General features: G+C 42.3%; 1 long non-coding RNA gene across 1 annotated transcript in view; it reads left to right on the top strand.

Annotated features, from left to right (window-relative positions):
• Positions 1 to 20,902, top strand: part of LOC149223333 (uncharacterized) — a 298,904-nt gene extending 278,002 nt beyond the window's left edge. The window contains exon 2 of the long non-coding RNA XR_016248957.1: positions 20,582 to 20,902. This is a non-coding gene — a long non-coding RNA (uncharacterized LOC149223333). The remainder of the gene's footprint in view (positions 1 to 20,581) is intronic.

Here is a 20,902-nt window from a genome sequence, read left to right as displayed (position 1 = left end):
ATTTCCAGGCGGAAATTCCACCTCTATCTTCGGAGAACTTTGAGTGTCTCCCTAGTGAGGCTTTGGGGGAGTCTATTTCAGGACTTCCATTGGAGTTTATTGTAGAAAATTCACATAGAAATTTGCTATTTCTGGGCACAGAAGACAAACCCCAGAGGTTATTTGGAGCAACATCTTTCTATTACAGGTTCCGGGTATTTACAAGAGATTTTATATTAGTTAGGGGAGGAGTTTGGCACCATTTTTCAATGTTGTTCCTGTATCTTTTGGTTGGGCCTAATTTTCTGGTATAGAGCCTGTGCAGGGGTTGGAGAACATAGTTTTTGGTTGGTGTTTGGTGCTAGTATTTTCTGGGAGTTTTTAGTTGGGAGTGATAGCTATTTGTCAGAGGATATTTGTGCACAATTTCTCAGCGATTTGCAGGAGAGTTTTATCATTTCTCAGTAGTTTCTCTTTGGTTGGGCACAAAATTGTGTAGTTGGGAGATTCGCTCTATTTTGGGCATTCCAGGTCAGCTGGATTAGCCCAAACAATTTTTGGGTTTTGTTGGTTGGGGTGTGAGGAGCCTATAGCTAATTTTATAGAATTTTCCGGGCAGTATTTGGGCCAGAATCGTACATTCTTATAGTAGGGCGCATTGTTGGTTAGTTGGGCAATTTGCATCACATTGTGGGTTCGATTTATGGCTTGGAGTTAGGCCAAATCTTTTCTAGGTACTATTGGGTTATTGGACAGGAGTTTGTGACTGCAATTTTAGGTTGATCTAGGCATTATTGTGGTCAAAATTTCAGTGTCTTCTCTAGTAGCATTATCAACAACAACATTATTTTCTGGGTAATTTGCACTTTGTGGGGAATTCTGGGTCAACTGGAATTAGCCCAATATTTTTCTGGGTTTGTTAGATTTGGATGAGAAAAACCTCCAGCTAATTTGGAGAATGTTTGGAGCAAATTTGATGGCATAAATCACAGTTCACCTCTAGTAGCAACAAAACAATTTTCTGGGCAGTAATTTACAAGTGCAACTCATTTATTTCCAGTTCTATTTTGGAGGCCCGATTTATTATTGCAATAGATATTTTGTGGCTATCATTGCAACTATTTCAATCGAGAGCTTTGTATGTAGTTGCTCCTATAAATAAATAAAGCTGCTTAATTCTCCATTTCTTGTGTTATTTACAATTGTGCCATTTCTGGGTTTATTTGGAAATGTTATTTTATTTTTGCCGCAATTTCATGGTTCTTGTTCTGCAATTGGTTGAAGAAATTTATGGTAGAAAATTTTAAGCAATTTTCCGAGAAAATTAGTTAAATTTATAAATTGGGACATTACAGTGGTATCATAGCATGATCTTGGCTAACTATGGGGAAGCTAGCAAGATCATGGAGGTGTAGGCATCCATGCACAATGATTGGTGAAATTTATGGACATCACAATGGCATAAAAGGGAGGAGTACACAAGGAATCATGGAGAAGATACTTAGAAACAATGAGGAGATAATAGAGATGTTAGCCCAATTGTGTATCAGTAAGGGAATAAAATTGAGCTATCCTCATCCTTATAACAGAGGCACTAGAGGTGCGCATGCCATGGGAATGAAGCCACTTACACCATGTGGGAAAAGTCAGCAGAATCAGGGCACCAGACCTCCTCAAGAGGAGTGGACAGGACGAGAGTAGTTAGATGATGGAACGAGGAGGAGATCTTACTTCATATTGTGAGGCCTAGGGCGCAAGTATACTGATAGCGACCCTGAGGAGGAGGTTGATCAGGAGACTGAGGGCACGCAGGATTGTGAGGAGCACATGGATACACCCAATGTGACACAGGAGCCACCCTTGTTGGAGTTTCCTTTGGTAGCCCCGGTTGACACATTGGTGGAGACAGTTGAGCATACACTAGTTGATGAGGTGCCAGGAGACATAGAAGTACCCAGAGGTATGATCGAGTTTATAGATGTTAGCCGCCCATAGTAGTTTCATCAGCTCCAAGTAGGCCTTCTAGCATTGAAAAAGAAGGCCACAACAGTCTGAGAGACCATTCTGCAGCAGAACAAGGAGCTGGATGGCATGAGAGCGGTTTGTGCCGAGACAACAACCAAGTTGACTCGCGTTGGGGAACGATTGGATTCCCTAATGGTACAGCTAGAGGAGTACACATTGGAGCGTTGGAGCAACCCTCTTCAGGTATACATAGGTGAGGCTGATAGCACTGTTAGGTTACCTCTGCACATTGGAGAGAGAGAAGCAGAGTTACCTAGACAGATCTCATGTGTTGACTAGGATTGTGAGATGAGGCAACATGAGTTGCGTAGGGCACAACATCTACAAGTGGGAGTTGTTCTGTGTATGTGTGTCCGTTCATTCAATCCCTCTCTTGGGGTTGGATGGCGAGAGATATTGAGTTGGTATCCGATGGAGCCAGCTAGGTGCTTAGGTATATCCATGGCTAGGAGCATAGTCCAGCAGGGGCCATGGGTTACTAGAGGAGTCTGAGGGCCAGACTATTGTTGGGATCCAGGTGGGATTCCTCGCCACAACATGGGTTTGGTTAGTGGTGGTATTAGCAATGCGATGGATCTGGTGACCGAGCACTAACACACTTTCATATATCCATCAATGCTAGTGACAGGATGGTTTGACAGGGGAGCGGACAAATTTCATGAATTGTCTTGGCATATTGATTGTGCGTGGGGTCACAGGGTGATTAGACTACTCTAGCAGGAGTTGGTGGGAGGTGGTATCGACAGGCCACCAGACAGGGCACTGCATTTAGACGATGCTCTCTGACTGGTATATTGGACACATGAGCTACTGAGGATAGGCACAGTAGAGTCAATTCCATTAGCCAGTGGGGAGTTAAACCGCTCAGGTCTGTCAGGGCAAATGAGGAGATATGGCTCACATCATGGAGGGCTTACTAGTAGCATGGTGGATGAATTGACACATATGGGATGCCATGTGATACAAGATGGTACGATAGTGAGTGTTGGTATCCAGTGGTGCATAGAGTTGTGTCATAGAGTTCAGTGCTATGCCGAGGAGTGCAAGGGTGCGTATTTATGTACAACAAAGCATGATGATGCACAATAGGTTGTTGGAGTGTTGCCACCAGAGAGATCTCTTGACGAGGACATCAGGCACACCATTGGGTTTGGCACACCTAGATTTGGAGAGCGAGTTGATCACAGGGCTGATCGTGAGCTTCCATTGATCACTCTTCAACATTGCACACTAACACATGAGACTTGGTTATCATCTCTTGATGCTCTCATCTCGAGCAACAGGACTGATGGGGTTCATCTGAGACAGATGGATAGGACATGTTGCATCAAGAGAGAGGCTTTCTAGCTGTGGCATATGGTCAAGGCGCAAGTTGGTAGTTGCAGGCTTAGGGATGGTCCGATCTGCTGTAGGGGTAGCACATGCTCCACCCTTGAGCCCACATTTAAGGAGATTCATGACACCTGTTTGGTGAGACATTCCGAGATGTTTCAGGAGCATATACAACGATTAGTGGATCCATCTCCCTAGCAGATGTTTAGATTCCAAGCAGTTTTGGACAACACCTACAGGAGGCAAGATAATAGATCTCATAGTGTGGTACGCCAGGGGCAGGGTAGTCTTGCACACACCAGACTGATTTGAGATGTATGAAGTACATATACTAATTGCATGCAGGGACTTGAGACATGTTACGACATGGTGCCAGTAGTGTTTAGGACTATGCCGCAATCGATATGGCTATGGGATCCAAGGGTTCGGTTGGATGATTGGTCACTCTATTTCGTGATGAGCGGGATCAGGGCAAAGAGTGACCCAACTCACTCTTGGGTTGACATATGGGAGAGCGCAGAGGCCTTCGTCGCATGGTAAGGCTGATTTTCCTTGTTACTACTCCGGACCGAGATTGGCAATAGATGGGTAGACATTGATATCATGGAGATGGCAGGGAAGGATGAGCTTGGCCTTCACATATTTTTCGTCATCAGGTTCCAGGAGAGGAGGATACAGTCTGTGCACGATGGGAAGTCTATCATAGTCAGAGTGGTGCAGCATAAGCATGGCGACACCCTTCTGAGACTTGCATGGGATCTGGGCATCACAGGATTTCGTAGTTCAACTACCGTTAGGGGTGATTTGGTTCCTACAGGGGGAGATCATTTAGATTTTCCATTGGGTTATAGTGGTTTGCTATGAGTATGGGGGACTTCACCAACATGGCAAGATTATCAACAAGAGGAGATCAAGGGGAGCTCATGTGGGTGAGAATTCATCTCCACAGGGGTTGGATTATATCTTCAGGAGCCTACTCCTGAAGTACATGAGATTGAATACTTAGTAGGGCAGCTTCACGATGAGTTTCTCAGGATTTTATATTATCGTGATGCTCTACTCATGGATAGTATGCAGAGGGCTTTTGGGACTTATACCTAGTTGGACAATGGGTGGAGCAAGGGGTGTTTCACGTTGATTAAGATGGCTTGGGATCCTGGTATCGAGAGACTCCTTTATGACAAGATAGTGCATGAGATAGGGATGACTTAGTGGCACATTTGGGACCCTGGTATTTTTTGCAGTGACTGGATGGACCAACAGATAGTGAAGGGTGCTTGTTCAGGCATTACTTGAGGACAATCAATTTTTGGCGGGGAGGATTGTCATGTCCCCAATTTTTGTGAGTGCAAAATTCACTAAGTAATTTTGCCAATTTTGGAGATATTAAATAAAAAGGAGAAAATATTATTTTGTGGGAGAAAAGTGGAAATTGTTATTTTAATGGAGAATGTTGAAAAGTAATATTTTATTGGAGAATGGAAGAAAATTATTATTTTATTGGAATGACAGCAAATTATTATTTTATTCAAATGGTGGCAAAAAGTGGAAAATAGCCCCCACCAATAAAATAATAAAGAAAAAGGGAGGATCTAGAAGCTAGAGGGAGGCTCCATGAAGAATTATAAAAAGAGGAGGAACTCAATTGCAAATCATTCTATCTTATCATTTCTATTTGACATCTAAACTTGAGTTCTCTTGAGTTTTTCAACCAAGACAACTAGTGCTGCTTAGCACAAGGGATTTCCAGGCGGAAATTCCACCTCTATCTTTGGAGAACTTCGAGTGTCTTCCTCGTGAGGCTTTGGGGGAGTCTATTTCAAGACTTCCATTAGATTTTATTGTAGAAAATTCACATAGAAATTTGCTATTTCTGGGCGCAGAACATAAACCCCAGAGGTTATTTGGAGCAACATCTTTCTATTTCAGGTTTTAGGTATTTACAAGAGATTTTCTTCTAGTTAGATGAGTTTGGGCCCATTTTTCAGAGTTGTTCCTGCATCTTTTGGCTTGGCTAGATTTTCTCTTATAGAGCCTGTGCAGGAGTTGGAGAATAGAGTTTTTGGTTGGTGTTTGGTGCTTTTATTTTCCAGGAGTTTTTATTTGGGAATGATAGCTATTTGCTTGAGGATATTTGTGCATAATTTCTTAGCCATTTGCAGGAGAGTTTTATCATTTCTCAGTAGTTTCTCTTTGGTTGGGCGGAAAACTATGTAGCTGGGAGGTTCGCTCTATTTTGGGCATTCCAGGTCAGCTGGAATGCCCAAACAGTTTCTGGGTTTTGTTGGATGGGGTGTGAGGGACCTATAGCTAATTTTATAGAATTTTTTGGGCATTAGTTGGGCCAAAATTGTACATTCTTATAGTAGGGTGTATCGTTGGTTAGTTGGGCAGTTTGCATCACATTGTGGGTTCAATTTTGGCTTGGAGTTAGGCCAAACCTTTACTGGGTATTACTAGGTTATTGGAGAGAAGTTTGTGGCTGCAATTTCAGGTTGATCCAGACATTATTGAGGTCAGAATTTCAGTTTCTTCTCTAGCAGTAGTAACAACAACAACATTATTTTCTGTGTAATTTGCACATTGTGGACAACAAATTCCCTGATGATGGAGTCACATGGAAAGTCTGAAACGTTGGATAAAAAACAACTCATAGGTTCTTCCACTCATCTTTCAAATCAACTAGCCTGTATGTATTCACTTTTTCATACAATCAAATCCCACCATAGAAGGGATTCAATGGATAACGCACTACAGTTTGAGAAACTTAGAATATCAAGAGCTAAACCTCAAATACTATTAAGAAGCTCTGATATTCATTCTCAAGTTGTGGACAACAAATTCCCTGATGATGGACTCACATGGAAAGTCTAAAACGTTGGATAAAAAACAACTCATAGGTTCTTCCATTCAACTTTCAAATCAACCAGCCTGTATGTATTCACTTTTTCATACAAACAAATCCCACCATGGAAGGGATACAATGGATAACGCACTAAAGTTTGAGATGTTGATTTGGGGTAGCATCAGATGTGCTCTAGCCACAAAATTTGGTGGAGAGGTTGGGGTTGGGGCACATGAAATCTCCAATACCTAGAAAGGGTTTGGGCAGATTCTAAACAGTTCAGGAGATATTAAATTAATTAATATTTTTAATGGAGTCCCTAAGTCTAAACTTAGGGAGAATAAAATATTAATGTGTATTATATGAAATTGTGTTAGAATGGTCCAAAAGACATGGATCAAGCCAGATCTAATCTTAGCCGTTGATTAGGGACTTAATCTCGGCCGTTGATATGTCAATAGGAAAAGTATAAGAGGAGGCTTGAGGGTCACTTGGAGAACACACCAAAGTGATCAGTCATTCTATTATCTAAAGCGGGGTATGCTAAGAGAGATAGAATCAGTGATTGGAGAGTAACTAAGGGGCATTGAGTACAGAGAGACAGAGAGGCAGAGATAGTGCCGGGAGAGTAGCAGAGCAGCCAGAGAGAGTGACGTAGGAGCAGCCAGTGCTCACGCAGGGCCACGCAGAGGCAACTAAGTGCTGCACAGAGCACCAGAGAGGCCAGCATAGCTGACACAGAGGGTCAGAGAGTTGACGCATGGTCTCCTGGGGCTGACGCAAGCCAAGATAGGCTGACGTAGGGCCAACGCTGGGCTAGGAGAGGCTGACGCAGTCCAGATTGGGCAGATGCAGGGTTTCTGGGGCAGATTGGTGCTGAGTAGCTGCCAGAAGGATTATTCGGGGTTTCAGCCAGTAGATTTGTCAGAAACTGAGAGGTATTACTGCCAAGGAAATTCTCTGTTGGGTAGGCCAGTTTCGACATGTAGATTGTACTTTGATATTTCTTAATAAGAAAACCCTCAGATAGCTGCACCGATTTTCCCACATTGGGTTTTTCCGGGGACATTAGTCCAAAAATAATGGTGTCATATGGTGTGTTTGTTTCCGTTTCTTTTAGTTGCTGATCTGTAATATCTTGAGCATGCACTAGTGTTTATTTTCAGTATTTACATTGTAAATAACTTGTTAAGGAAAATAACAAGTAGGTAGGAATAAATCAGATAAAGTGCATGGAGGGTTTCTAAGTAAGTAAAATTAGAAACTTCAACATGGTATCAGAGCGTGATTGCAGATCACAGGAGGAGTAAAGGACATCAGTTGAGCGGAGCAATAGCAACAGAAAATAGTTGTCCCGAGGTGACAGACGCTGTTTCTAGTAGCACAGAAGCCAAGGAGAGTGACGTAGAGCGAGCCAGGGCTCACACAGAAGAAGTTGGGAGTTGCGCAGAGCCTCAGAGAAGCTAGTGTCGCTGACACAGAGGGCTAGAGGGCTGAAGCAAGGCCTCCCAGGGCTGACACAAACCCATCCGGGGTGACGCAGGGCCAGCTTGAGGCAGAGAGAGGCTGACGTAGTCCACAGATAGGCAATTGTTGGGGTTTAGAAGGCTGCAGGAATATTGCAGAGTGGAGCTGGTGAGGTACTGTAGTCAGAACAGTACCTGACAGAGCAGGGCCAGAGGAGTTGCTACCGAGGGTTTCTAGTTGAGGAACCCAGATCAGTGGTGCGGTTGCACAAGACGATCAGAGTAGGGGGTGTCTTAACAAGCGGCAGAAGGATTTCCAGGAGGGAAATCAGGACCCAAAGGGAGTCTAGAAGAGAACTTCCAGACAGGAAGTAGAGACTCAGAGGAGTCGAACAGATAACTTCCAGGAGGGAAGTAGAGGAGCATCATAGCACTACACGGAGTAAGAGACCAGGATAGACTGGACGAAGCATCGAACTTCGTAGTCTGAAAGGCCAAAATCTTATCCGTACTTGATAGGAATCGTGTCAAGAACTTCGCCTTGAAGGTAATAGCTGTCCCAGTCGACCCCAGTGATAATGACAGGTACGAGGAGGCGATGGCAAGGGCCAAGAGCATTATCCTTGACGGGGTCAAGGATCATGTAGTACCACACATAGCCGAGAAGGAAATGACATTTGAGATGCAAGAGGCTCTCAAGAAGCTCTACCAGCATACTTCTGTGCAGAGAAGAATGCTGCTTGAGAATCAGACGAAGTCGTATCAGATGAAGAAGGGACAATCGATTGACACCTTCCTCAGATCACTGAATGAGATCCGAGACCAGTTGACTGCTATAGGGGCGACACTTGATCAAGAGCTAATGGGAGGACAGCCCTGAATGCTGTCTCAGAAGACTGGGAAGTATTTGTCTAGAGTATACTGGGCAGAGGGACACTTCCACCTTGGGACGAGATGTGGGCAACTCTTCGCCAGGAAGAGATCAGACAACAGTCGAAGACGGGTAGCAGCAGCAAGGGGATCAAAGTCAAGCAGGAGGAGGAAGATGTGGCCCTAGCATTTGAGGGAATGCAGGAGAAGTGGAAGAAGAAAGATCTCTCCAAGATCAAGTGCTTCCACTATGGGGAGCTGGGTTATTATGTGATTCAGTGTCCAAGGAAGAAGAGTAAGGGAGAGTCTTCCGAGACTAAGGCAGTGCCAACACGGGCAAAGAAGGAAGTTTTGACAGATGATGACTGTGCCATGAGTGCACATGCGCCACTTGAGCGGAAGTGGGGAGACATCGAGTTGTAGTCAGGCGGACTACAGGCAATGAGGGGCAGGATCCTCGAGGTACCCAACCTCTTGGATTAGACCTTGCTACGGGAGCCTTGAAGAGGAGTAGCAGGACTGGCTGATGTGGGTAGAGACGGATGCGGATGGAGCGACAGAGAGAGCTACAGTGCAGGAGTCCCGAGACAGCGCAAGGCTAGCAGGCTGTAGCAGTGCGAGAGGCACAGGAGTGTTGCACCAATGCAGGATGGCACAGAGAGGTGTGCAACGGTGCGAGATGCAGGGAGTTGTTGCAGCAACGTAGAGGTCAGAGAGGGAGCACTTGTCAGCGGCAGAGGGAGCTTCAGCATCAATGGGTGTCTCTAGCCCAATAGGGAGGTCAGATTGGGAGATTAGTTACTTACTTCTCAGTAACTGAGTTGCAGTGCAGCAATGGGCAACACGATGCAACGTAATGAGACAAGGTGCAGTGCTGGGAGAAAGGACCAGCAGCAGCACGGATTCAGAGGGAGCTGTCGTACAAATGCAGCGTTGGTAGTGGTAGAACCATGGGCAGCAGTACATGATGCAATAGTGCAGAGGATGTTGGGCAGGAAGGCCTAACATCAGCATAGGTACTGATGCTGGATGATCAGAGTAATACTCAGTGAGGAGTATTGCTAGAGCACAATCCTCGCTAAGAGGGAGTGTTGATTTGGGGTAGCATCAGATGTGCTCTAGCCACAAAATTTGGTGGAGAGGTTGGGGCACATGAGATCTCCAATACCCAGAAAGGGTTTGGGCAGATTCTAAACAGTTCAGAAGATACTAAAATAATTAATATTTTTAATGGAGTCCCTATGTCTAAACTTAGGGAAAATAAAATATTAATGTGTATTAATATGAAACTGTGTTAGAATGGTCCAAAAGACATGGATCAAGCCAGATCTAATCTTAGCTGTTGATTAGGGACTTAATCTTGTCCGTTGATATGTCAACAAGAAAAGTATAAGACGAGGCATGAGGGTCACTTGGACAACACACTAAAGTGATCAATCATTCTATTCTCTAGAGTGGGGTCTACTAAGAGAGATAGAATTAGTGATCGGAGAGCAACTAAGGGGCATTGAGTACAGAGAGACAGAGAGGTAGAGATAGTGCTGGGAGAGCAGCAGAGCAGCCAGAGAGAGTGACGCAGGAGCAACCAGTGCTCACGCAGGGCCACGCAGAGGTAGCTAAGTGCTGCGTAGAGCACCAGAGAGGCCAGTGTAGTTGACACAAAGGGTCAGAGAGCTGACGCAGGGCCTCCTGGGGCTGACGCAGGGCCAATGCTGGGCTAGGAGAGGCTGATGCAGTCCAGATTGGGCAGACGCTGGGGTTTCTGGGGCAGATTGGTGCTGAGTAGCTGCCGGAAGGATTATCCGGGGTTTCAGCCAGTAGATTTGTCAGAAACTGAGAGGTATTACTGCCAAGGAAATTCTCTGTTGGGTAGGCCAGTTTTGGCACCTAGATTGTACTTTGATATTGCTTAATAAGAAAACCCTTAGATAATTGCACCAATTTTCCCACATTGGGTTTTTCCAGGGACATTAGTCCAAAAATAATGGTGTCATATGGTGTGTTTGTTTCTGTTTCTTATAGTTGCTGATCTGTAATATGTTGAGCATGCACTAGTGTTTATTTTCATTATTTACATTGTAAATAACTTGTTAAGGAAAATAACAAGTAGGTAGGAATAAATCAGATAAAGTGCATGGAGGGTTTCTAACTAAATAAAATTATAAACTTCACCATGAGAAACTCAAAATATCAAGAGCTAAACATCTATCTAATCTTCTCAAATACTATTAATAAGCGTTGATATTCATTTTCAAGTTGTGGACAATGAATTCCCTGATGATGGACTCACATGGAAAGTCGGAAACGTTCGATAAAAAACAACTCACAGGGTCTTCTACTCATCTTTCAAATCAACCAGCCTGTATGTATTCACTTTTTCATACAATCAAATCCCACCATGGAAGGGATACAATGGATAACGCACTATAGTTTGAGAAACTCAGAATATCAAGAGCTAAACATCTATCTAATCTTCTCAAATACTATTAATAAGCTCTGATATTCATTCTCAAGTTGTGGACAACAAATTCCCTGATGATGGACTCACATGGAAAGTTCAAAACGTTGGATAAAAAACAACTCACATGTGTTAAATTATGGTATTTTCTATGCTTAGAGCAATTTACTTCTTTTTATTATTTTTATCCACAGATTAGCAATCACATGTACATAAAGTAAAGTGCAGATAGATCATTAAACGATCGACAGAAAACAAGCCAAGACAAGAGACACAAGATGTGGCAGCTAGCCAGGGACAAACCCCAATATGGGGAAACCCTTTGATCAAATCTTCTTTTATCTTCAGTAATTCAGCAGAGAGAAATAGTACATAAATCTGATTTACATCAGCAGCAGCAAACCCTAGATCAGCCCTCAAATAGGGCAGACAATATCTTGCAAACTGACCGTCGGATCGGCTTGATTCCTTCACCAAAAAATGTGGCCTTCTGAGGAGAGTCAGATCCACCTACAGCGCAGTTCAAAGAGAGAGAAAGATGGTCAACGCTGGTCAAACTTCCGATTTGCAGTTGCAGCCCTAAATCTACGTCCTTCCTTCCACACATGTGAGAGAAGAGTCTCTTTCTGCGCAGTAGGAGAAGAGCCTCTTTTCTGTGCAGGAGAGAGAGAGAGAGATGTGATGAGATGAGTGTGTGCAAATGAGGAAAAGACCTCCTGTATTTATATACAAATGTTGATGATTGAATAGATGCGACTGTTGGGCTTCTGAGCCTACATGAGTTGCTGGTCGGCTTGATAATTATTACATAATCAAAATAAATTCATATCTCCATAAATACTTATTGGAATCGGATGATCTTTAGATCAATCCTACACCTCTCGACAAGAGGAATCTAATAAAAATGTTATCGGCCATGAATAAGATGACCCACATGGAGTTTGGCCCTAGTTGCCAATTTTAACACTCCCTCTCAACTAGGGAGAACTGCATTTGCAATTCGTCTGTCGGTCGTTACTATTCATCCATCAAATGCATTGCCTTGTACAACTTGACCCCTGCTCTGCTCTGTTCTGTTCTGCCCTGTTTTGATTTGCTTTGCTCTGCTTTGTTCTACTCTGCTCTGCTTTGTCTGAATTATGAAGAGGAAGAAATGATCGAGGATGTATCATACTAACTCAAAGTCAGTCTTAGAGTGTGTACCACTGGTCCTAGACCAGTCTCAACCGACCCGAAGTCAACGTCATAGTGGGTACAACTCCTACCACTGGTCCCAGACCAGTATCATCCTCCACTGACTCAAAGTCAGTCTCAGAGTGTGTACCACTGGTCCCAGACCAGTCTCAACCGACTCGAAGTCAGCGTCATAGTGGGTACAACTCCTACCACTGGTCCCAGACCAGTACCATTGATCCTAGATCAATGAAGGTCATCCTAGCATAGGGAGTACGGTAGATACAGCGATGCGTCCATCGATACTACTATGGTCCCTATACTCATTTCCTTGCTCATTGATCAAATGAGAGGTACTTCCCATGAGTCCCAGACTGCATGGGTAAGATGCCTCGACAGGAGAACTAATCAATCCTGTCCATAGGTGAGAAAATCATCCTGTCCCACAAGAGAGCGAATCATCTTGTCCCATAAGAGCGAATCATCTTGGCCACAGGAGAGTGAATCATCCTGTCCACAAGAGAGCGAATCATCCTGTCCAAAATCGCCATGGAGAACGCATCATCCAGGCCTCATAGGAGAACTAATCATCCTGCTACACAATCGTCATGGAGAACACATCATCCAGACCTCACAAGAGAACTAATGATCCTGCTACATAATCGTCATGGAGAACACATCATCCAGACCTCACAGGAGAACTAATCATCCTGCTACATAGTCGCCACGTGGTGTCACAGGGAAAGTTTTGATTCTTTTACCCTGTACACGTACACCACCAGGGGATGGTGAGTCACCTTGTGGTCATATGTCGCTCCAAGAAGTACCCCACGGCCCCCCGGAGCTCCCAGAGCTCAATACATCATACAGGACCCTCATGAGAGAGTCTTTGAACGACACCAAGTTGTTCTCGGAAAGTCAGGAATTTGACTTTCCCTAGGGGCTTGGTCAGGATGTCGGCGACCTGTTCATCTGTACCGATATGTTGGAGCCTTACTGCTCCTTGCTGCACCATATCTCGAATATAGTGGTACCTGATATCGATATGCTTGGAGCGATCATGAAATACGGGATTCTTTGACAAACAAATCCCACTTTGGTTGTCACATAGGATCATGGTGGTATCCAATGTAAATCCAAACAGCTCACTGAAGAGCTTTCGCAACCAGACTACCTCACAGGAGGCCATGTTAGCAACAATATACTTTGCCTCGGCGGTGCTCAAAGCCACCGACTTCTTCTTCCTGCTCATCCAGGATATCGAAGCAGATCCCAAGGAGAAACAACACCCGGAAGTGCTCTTACGATCCACCACACTGCCTGCCCAATCAACATCAGTGTATCCAAGTAGTCTCACATCTCCGGTAGTGTATCTTAACCCATATGTAATTGTGCCACGAAGATATCTTAACAGATTCTTGGCACCAATCCAATGTATGTGGTGAGGTTCAACCATATGTTGACTTAATGTGTTGACTGCAAAGCATATATCTAAGAACATTAATGCTCTGACGAGGTGCCGATACTCGATAGTATTTCGTAAAACACGTCCAGCAGCACTACCGGTTAACTTCTTGAAGTCAAGCTCCATCGGGGTAGTTACAGGCTTGCAGTCTACCATACCGAATCTTTCCAATATCTTAACCACATATTTTCCTTGAGAAAGGAAAATTTCCCTTGGCTTCTGCCAAACTTCAAGTCCTAGGAAATAGTGCATTAGTTCTAGGTCCTTCATTTCAAATTCAGAAGCCAACTCCCTCTTACATTTGTGAATGAGAGGGTCTGCACCTGTTAGGAAGAGGTCATCCACATACAACACCAGTATGAGAGGTTTGTCATCTTCAACCTTAAGTAGAGGTTAAGGTCAGCTTCACTCCTAGTGAATCCCAGCTTCATCAAGTAGCTGTCGATCCTCTCATACCATGCTCGGGGTGCTTGCTTCAGCCCATAAAGAGCCTTCTTCAACCTGCATACATGAGATTTTTGATCATAAATCTCAAATCCTTTGGGTTGCTCTATGTAAACCTCTTCTTTGATCGAACCATGCAACAACATGGTCTTGACATCCATCTGATGTAGGTTCCATCCTTGTGAAGCCGTAAGGGCTATGATCGAGCGGATGGTGGTATATTTGGCAACAGGTGCAAATATCTCGTCATAGTCTATACCTTCCTTCTGGGAGAAGCCACGAGCGACAAAATGAGCCTTATATTTTTCCGTACTTCCATCTGCTGCATGCTTTATCTTGTAAAGCCATTTAGAAGTGACAACTGTCTTGTCCTGGGGTCTGGGAACTACTTCCCAGACATCATTCTTCATAATAGGCTCATACTCTTCGCATCCTTCCATACTTGATGCTTGAAGGCATCTGAGAATGATGAAGGCTCATTTTGTATGATCGTGCTCAAGATGGTCAGGTATCCCTGATACCTGTTAGGTTTCTTACTTTCACGGAAGGTTCCTTGGGGTGCAGTGTGTCCTTCAGCATCATCAAGTAGCCCCCTATGCCGAGAGGGCCTCTTCCTAGAAGAGGAAGGCTCAGGTGGATCAATAGGATCCATGGGTTCTTCCACATCAGGCATTGTTTCATCATCCTTTTCTTTCACCCTTAGGTCCAGCCTTTCTTTTTGATTTAGTCCCGGAATTATTTCTTTTCTTAGCATGAGAAGAAAAGGCAGCAGGAGGACCGTTAGGCATGGGCATTTCTTGCTCTTCTACCCTGGTTTCTTCTTGAATGCATCTAGCCATTAATTCCTTGAAACCAGGAATTACATTATTGTTCAGAAGAGTAGTCTTGAACACGTACCATTCAGATGGTAATCCTCCAAGAGTCGTGAGTGCCATTTCCCTATCAGTAATAGTCTCCCCAATAGATAGGAGATCGTTCTTGATCTCGGTGATTCTTAAGAAGTATGCTTGCATACTCTCATCTTTGCCCTTCTTAATTTCCTTCAGCTTGTTTCTAAGTAACAAAACTTGATTTGCATCATTAATTTTAAATAAACTCACCAGTCTATCGTAGATTTCCTTGGAGGTGTTCAGGTTGGAGATGTAGGCCACCAAGCGCTGTCAATAGAGTCCTGGATGATCTTCTTTGTTTTGACTTCGCTGGTTTTCCATTTGTTCTTGGCAACAATGGGTGCATTTGATGGAGGCTCAACAATATTGCCTCTCACATGGTCCAACACTCCTTGATCTTCTAAGGTTAGATTGAGAGACATCTTCCATCCGTGATAGTCAGCTTTCTCATGAAGCTTGTCTTCGGCAGGGAAGAGTGTTCAGGACCCCATAGTTCTTTTAGGATAGCCTTGCAAATCTTCTCTTCGGTGATTGCTCTTGCTCTTGCTCGGGCTTTGTCCTCACCTCAGCTCTGATACCATGTTAAATTATGGTATATTCTATGCTTAGAACAATTTACTTCCTTTTATTATTATTATCCACAAATTAGCAATCACATGTACATAAAGTAAAGTGCAAATAGAACATTAAACGATCGACAGAAAACAAGCCAAGACAAGAGACACAAGATGTGGTGGCTAGCCATGGACAAACCCCAATATGGGGAAACCCTTTGATTAAATCTTCTTTTATCTTCAATAATTCAGCAGAGAGAAATAGTACATAAATCTGATTTACATCAGCAGCAGCAAACCCTAGATCAGCCCTCAACTAGGGCAAACAATATCTTGCAAACCGACCGTCGGATTGGCTTGATTCCTTCACCAAAAAATGCGGCCTTCTGAGGAGAGTCAGATCCACCTACAACGCAGTTCAGAGAGAGAGAAAGATGGTCAACGCTGGTCAAACTTCTGATCTGCAGTTGCAGCCCTAAATCTGCGTCCTTCCTTCCACACATGTGAGAGAAGAGTCTCTTTCTGCGCAGTAGGAGAGGAGCCTCCATTTTGCGTGGGAGAGAGAGAGATGTGATGAGATGAGTGTGTGCAAATGAGGAAAAGACCTCCTGTATTTATATACAAATGTTGATGATTGAATAGATGCGACTGTTGGGCTTCTGAGCCTACATGAGTCGCTGGTTGGCTTGATAATTATTCCATAATCAAAATAAATTCATATCTCCATAAATACTTATCGGAATTGGATGATCTTTAGATCAATCCTACACCTCTCGACGAGAGGAATCTAATAAAAATATTATCGGCCATGAATAAGATGACCCACATGGAGTTTGGCCCTAGTTGCCAATTTTAACAGCATGTTCTTCCACTCATCTTTGAAATCAACCAGCCTGTATGTATTCACTTTTTCATACAATCAAATCCCACCATGGAAGGGATACAATAGATAACGCACTACAGTTTGAGAAACTCAGAATATCAAGAGCTAAACATCTATCTAATCTTCTCAAATACTATAATAAGCTCTGATATTCATTCTCAAGTTGTGGACAACAAATTCCTTGATGATGGACTCACATGGAAAGTCTGAAATGTTGGATAAAAAACAACTCATCAGTTCTTCCACTCATCTTTCAAATCAACCAGCCTGTATGTATTCACTTTTTCATACAATCAAATCCCACCATGGAAGGGATACAATGGATAACGCACTACAGTTTGAGAAACTCAGAATATCAAGAGCTAAACATCTATCTAATCTTCTCAAATACTATTAATAAGCTCTGATATTCATTCTCAAGTTGTGGACAACAAATTCCCTGATGATGGACTCACATGGAAAGTCCGAAACGTTGGATAAAAAACAACTCACATGTTCTTCCACTCATCTTTCAAATCAACCAGCCTGTATGTATTCACTTTTTCATACAATCAAATCCCACCATGGAAGGGATACAATGGATAACGCACTACAGTTTGAGAAACTCAGAATATCAAGAGCTAAACATCTATCTAATCTTCTCAAATACTATTAATAAGCTCTGATATTCATTCTCAAGTTGTGGACAACAAATTCCTTGATGATGGACTCTCATGGAAAGTCAGAAACGTTGGATAAAAAACAACTCACATGTTCTTCCACTCATCTTTCAAATCAACCAGCCTGTATGTATTCACTTTTTCATACAATCAAATCCCAACATGGAAGGGATACAATGGATAACGCACTACAGTTTGAGAAACTCAGAATATCAAGAGCTAAACATCTATCTAATCTTCTCAAATACTATTAATAAGCTCTGATATTCATTCTCAAGTTGTTGACAACAAATTCCTTGATGATGGACTCATATGGAAAGTCCGAAACGTTGGATAAAAAACAACTCACATGTTCTTCCACTCATCTTTCAAATCAACCAGCCTGTATGTATTCACTTTTTCATACAATCAAATCACACCATGGAAGGGATATAATGGGTAACGCACTACAGTTTGAGAAACTCAGAATATCAAGAGCTAAACATCTATCTAATCTTCTCAAATACTATTAATAAGCTCTGATATTTACTCTCAAGTTGTGGACAACAAATTCCTTGATGATGGACTCACATGAAAAGTCCGAAACGTTGGATAGAAAACAACTCATAGGTTCTTCCACTCATCTTTCAAATCAACCAGCTTGTATGTATTCACTTTTTCATACAATCAAATCCCACCATGGAAGGGATACAATGGATAACGCACTACAATTTGAGAAACTCAGATTATCAAGAGCTAAACATCTATCTAATCTTCTCAAAGACTATTAATAAGCTCTGATATTCATTCTCAAGTTGTGGACAACAAATTCCCTGATGATGGACTCACATGGAAAGTCTGAAACGTTGGATAAAAAACAACTCACAGGTTCTTCCACTCATTTTTCAAATCAACCAGCCTGTATGTTTTCACTTTTTCATACAATCAAATCCCACCATGGAAGGGATACAATGGATAATGCACTGCAGTTTGAGAAACTCAGAATATCAAGAGCTAAACATCTATCTAATCTTCTCAAATACTATTATAGTATTAATAAGCTCTGATATTCATTCTCAAGTTGTGGACAACAAATTTCCTGATGATGGATTCACATGGAAAGTCTGAAACGTTGGATAAAAAACAACTCACAGGTTCTTCCACTCTTCTTTCAAATCAACCAGCCTGTATGTATTCACTTTTTCATACAATCAAATCCCACCATGGAAGGGATACAATGGATAACGCACTACAGTTTGAGAAACTCAGAATATCAAGAGCTAAACATCTATCTAATCTTCTCAAATACTATTAATAAGCTCTGATATTCATTCTCAAGTTGTGGACAACAAATTCCCTGATGATGGACTCACATGGAAAGTCCGAAACATTGGATAAAAAACAACTCACAGGTTCTTCCACTCATCTTTCAATTTGCACATTTTGGGGCTTTTTGGGTCAGCTGGAATTAGCCCAAGATTTTTATGGGTTTGGTAGATTTGGATGAGAGAAACCTCCAGTTAATTTTGCAGAATTTTTGGAGCAAATTTGATGGCATAAATCACAGTTCACCTCCAGCAGCAACAAAATTTTCAGGGTGGTAATTCATAGGTGCAACTTATTTATTTCCAGTGCTATTTTGGAGGCCCGATTTATTATTGTATCATATCTTTTGTGGCCATCATTGCAACTATTTCTAACGAGAGCTTTGTATGTAATTGCTCCTATAGATAAATAAAGCTACTCAATTCTCCATTTCTTGTGTTATTTACAATTGTGACTTTTCTGGGTTTATTTGGAAATGTTATTTCAATTTTTGCCGCAATTTCATGGTCCTTGTTCTTCAATTGCTTGGAGAAATTTACAGTAGAATTTTTTAAGCAATTTCCCGAGAAAATTAGGAAAACTTATAAACCGGGACACTACAGGCTGCAAGGGGCTGCTGGCTGCTGGCTGAAGACAAATTTAGGAGAAAATGTCTCCTATAGGGGACACCCTTAGGTGGTGGGTAACAATACCTTTTGAGTGGAAGCCCACCTTCATCCATGTGCTCATGCCGGATGGGTGAGAAGCAAGTGGCAGAGATATATGGCATATCATCAACTAGTGTTGGCTGTCAGGCGCTGCTGGCTATCTGGTTGACTGGCTGGCTATCATAAACAGGAGAAAAGTTTTCTCCAATGGGGTTACCCATTTGGGTGGGTAGTAGGGCCTACCAAATTTATAATTTTGAGTTAATTTTTGTCACTACAAAAGGAAAGGGAGCAATGCTTTTTAGGACCCTCTGAAAATGAGTTTAATTAATATTTTCAGCCTTCGAGGGTACATTTCCTAGTGGTCCTAGCTTCTAGAAAAAGTTGGGCCCCATTTTCTATAAATATAGCTGTTAGAAATTGACTTTTGGGGTGGCTGAACTTGGGCCTTTTTATTCAGCTCGCCCTGCCATTGTAAAGTTGTTGTCGAAGGATTGCAAATTGGAGGCTTTCCTCATTTCCTTTGTACACAACTTGTGGACGGTCTATGTAATCTGCTCTCTAGATGTTGAAGTCGCCAAACTGTTTGTATACACCAGTCCTGGTAGCTCTTCATCTGTAGCTATGCACCTAATTAACCCTGGTAAACTCTCTTCATTTTAAGGATAATAAATCATTTGGAATGGTTTCATTACTGTTTTTTCTTCTCAAGTAATGGTGAAAAGCAATAGAGCTGTTTCTTGATTTTTTTGGTTTTACATACCTATCTTCCTTGTCTATTTAGCAAAGAAGCTTGATGAAGGTCTCTGGTTTGTATTAAATTTCAGATATTCAGTTGCATTTAGCTTGTATGCATCAGCAAGTGTACCTTCTGTCTTTTCAGCAGTTGGGTTCCCTCATTGAGCATCCTAGACACCATTTACCCATTAAACAAAGCATTGGTTGCATCTTCTTCAGCCATCGGTTTCACTGTTTCAACTTTGTTCGTGGGTACACCGTAGCAGAACTGAGATGCATCTAATATATATAATTAAAGTCCGTTGCTCTCCCTCAGACCAATGCTTCATCCTCTCACATCAAGAAGAACCTCAAGGTGCTGGTCCTATTTTTCTCTCGTACATGTGCTGGGGTTTGACTTGGCACTGTTAAAACATGCTAAAATCCTACATTCGCATAAGCGAGTCACTCATATGTTTCAGATTGAAAATAATGTATGATGGCACATTTCTTGACGGCTTAAACTCAAACTTCACATCCCCCCCAAAAAAACAAAAAATTCAAATTTATACAACAGCCTCAATAACTTTGCTTGTATGCTGGTCTGAAGAGCATAATTGTATGAATGGCACACAAATTTATAGATGTAACCAGAATTACAGGGGATAGCGAGCTAACTGTTTGAGTAAAAATGTGTGAAATTTTCATATCAGTGTTGCAGTCATTGATTTCATTTAGCCTTATTGAGTTAGATCACGATTATAAGCTGGGAAATGTCATATTTTGTGTTTGTGAACCACAGAGTGTCAGTATAGGATATATACTTAAGACCTGAGCATCTAATCTTGAGAATTTGAACTCTATTGCAGATTGCACATGAACTGTTTGGTGAAATGTCATAATGAGATCCTTAATGACTACTGGATAGCTTTTGTAACAGTGGTATGCTTCTTGTATGGTTGAGCCAGAATCCTTGTTTCTGATGCTATTCTCTTAATTTGCTGTTCGTAATGGTAAGCAAGTGGTGGAAAGAATAGTGATTATATTTGTAACCTCTTGGAAATCACTGTTGGCTCTCCTATGTACACACATTCTAACTTTGTTTTAATGATTTATATACTTAACAAGATTTTTTTGGCTTTCATGCTGATCTAAAGAAATATAGAAAGGCTTTATATTATTCATCTTTA

The sequence above is a fragment of the Pinus tabuliformis genome, chromosome Q, assembly GCF_031772625.1.
Source record: "Pinus tabuliformis cultivar Carrire ecotype Pingquan chromosome Q, CPIR1, whole genome shotgun sequence".
Lineage (NCBI taxonomy): Eukaryota > Viridiplantae > Streptophyta > Pinopsida > Pinales > Pinaceae > Pinus > Pinus tabuliformis.
Note: the sequence above shows the minus strand (reverse complement) of the source record. Positions and strands in the feature narration are given on the sequence as shown.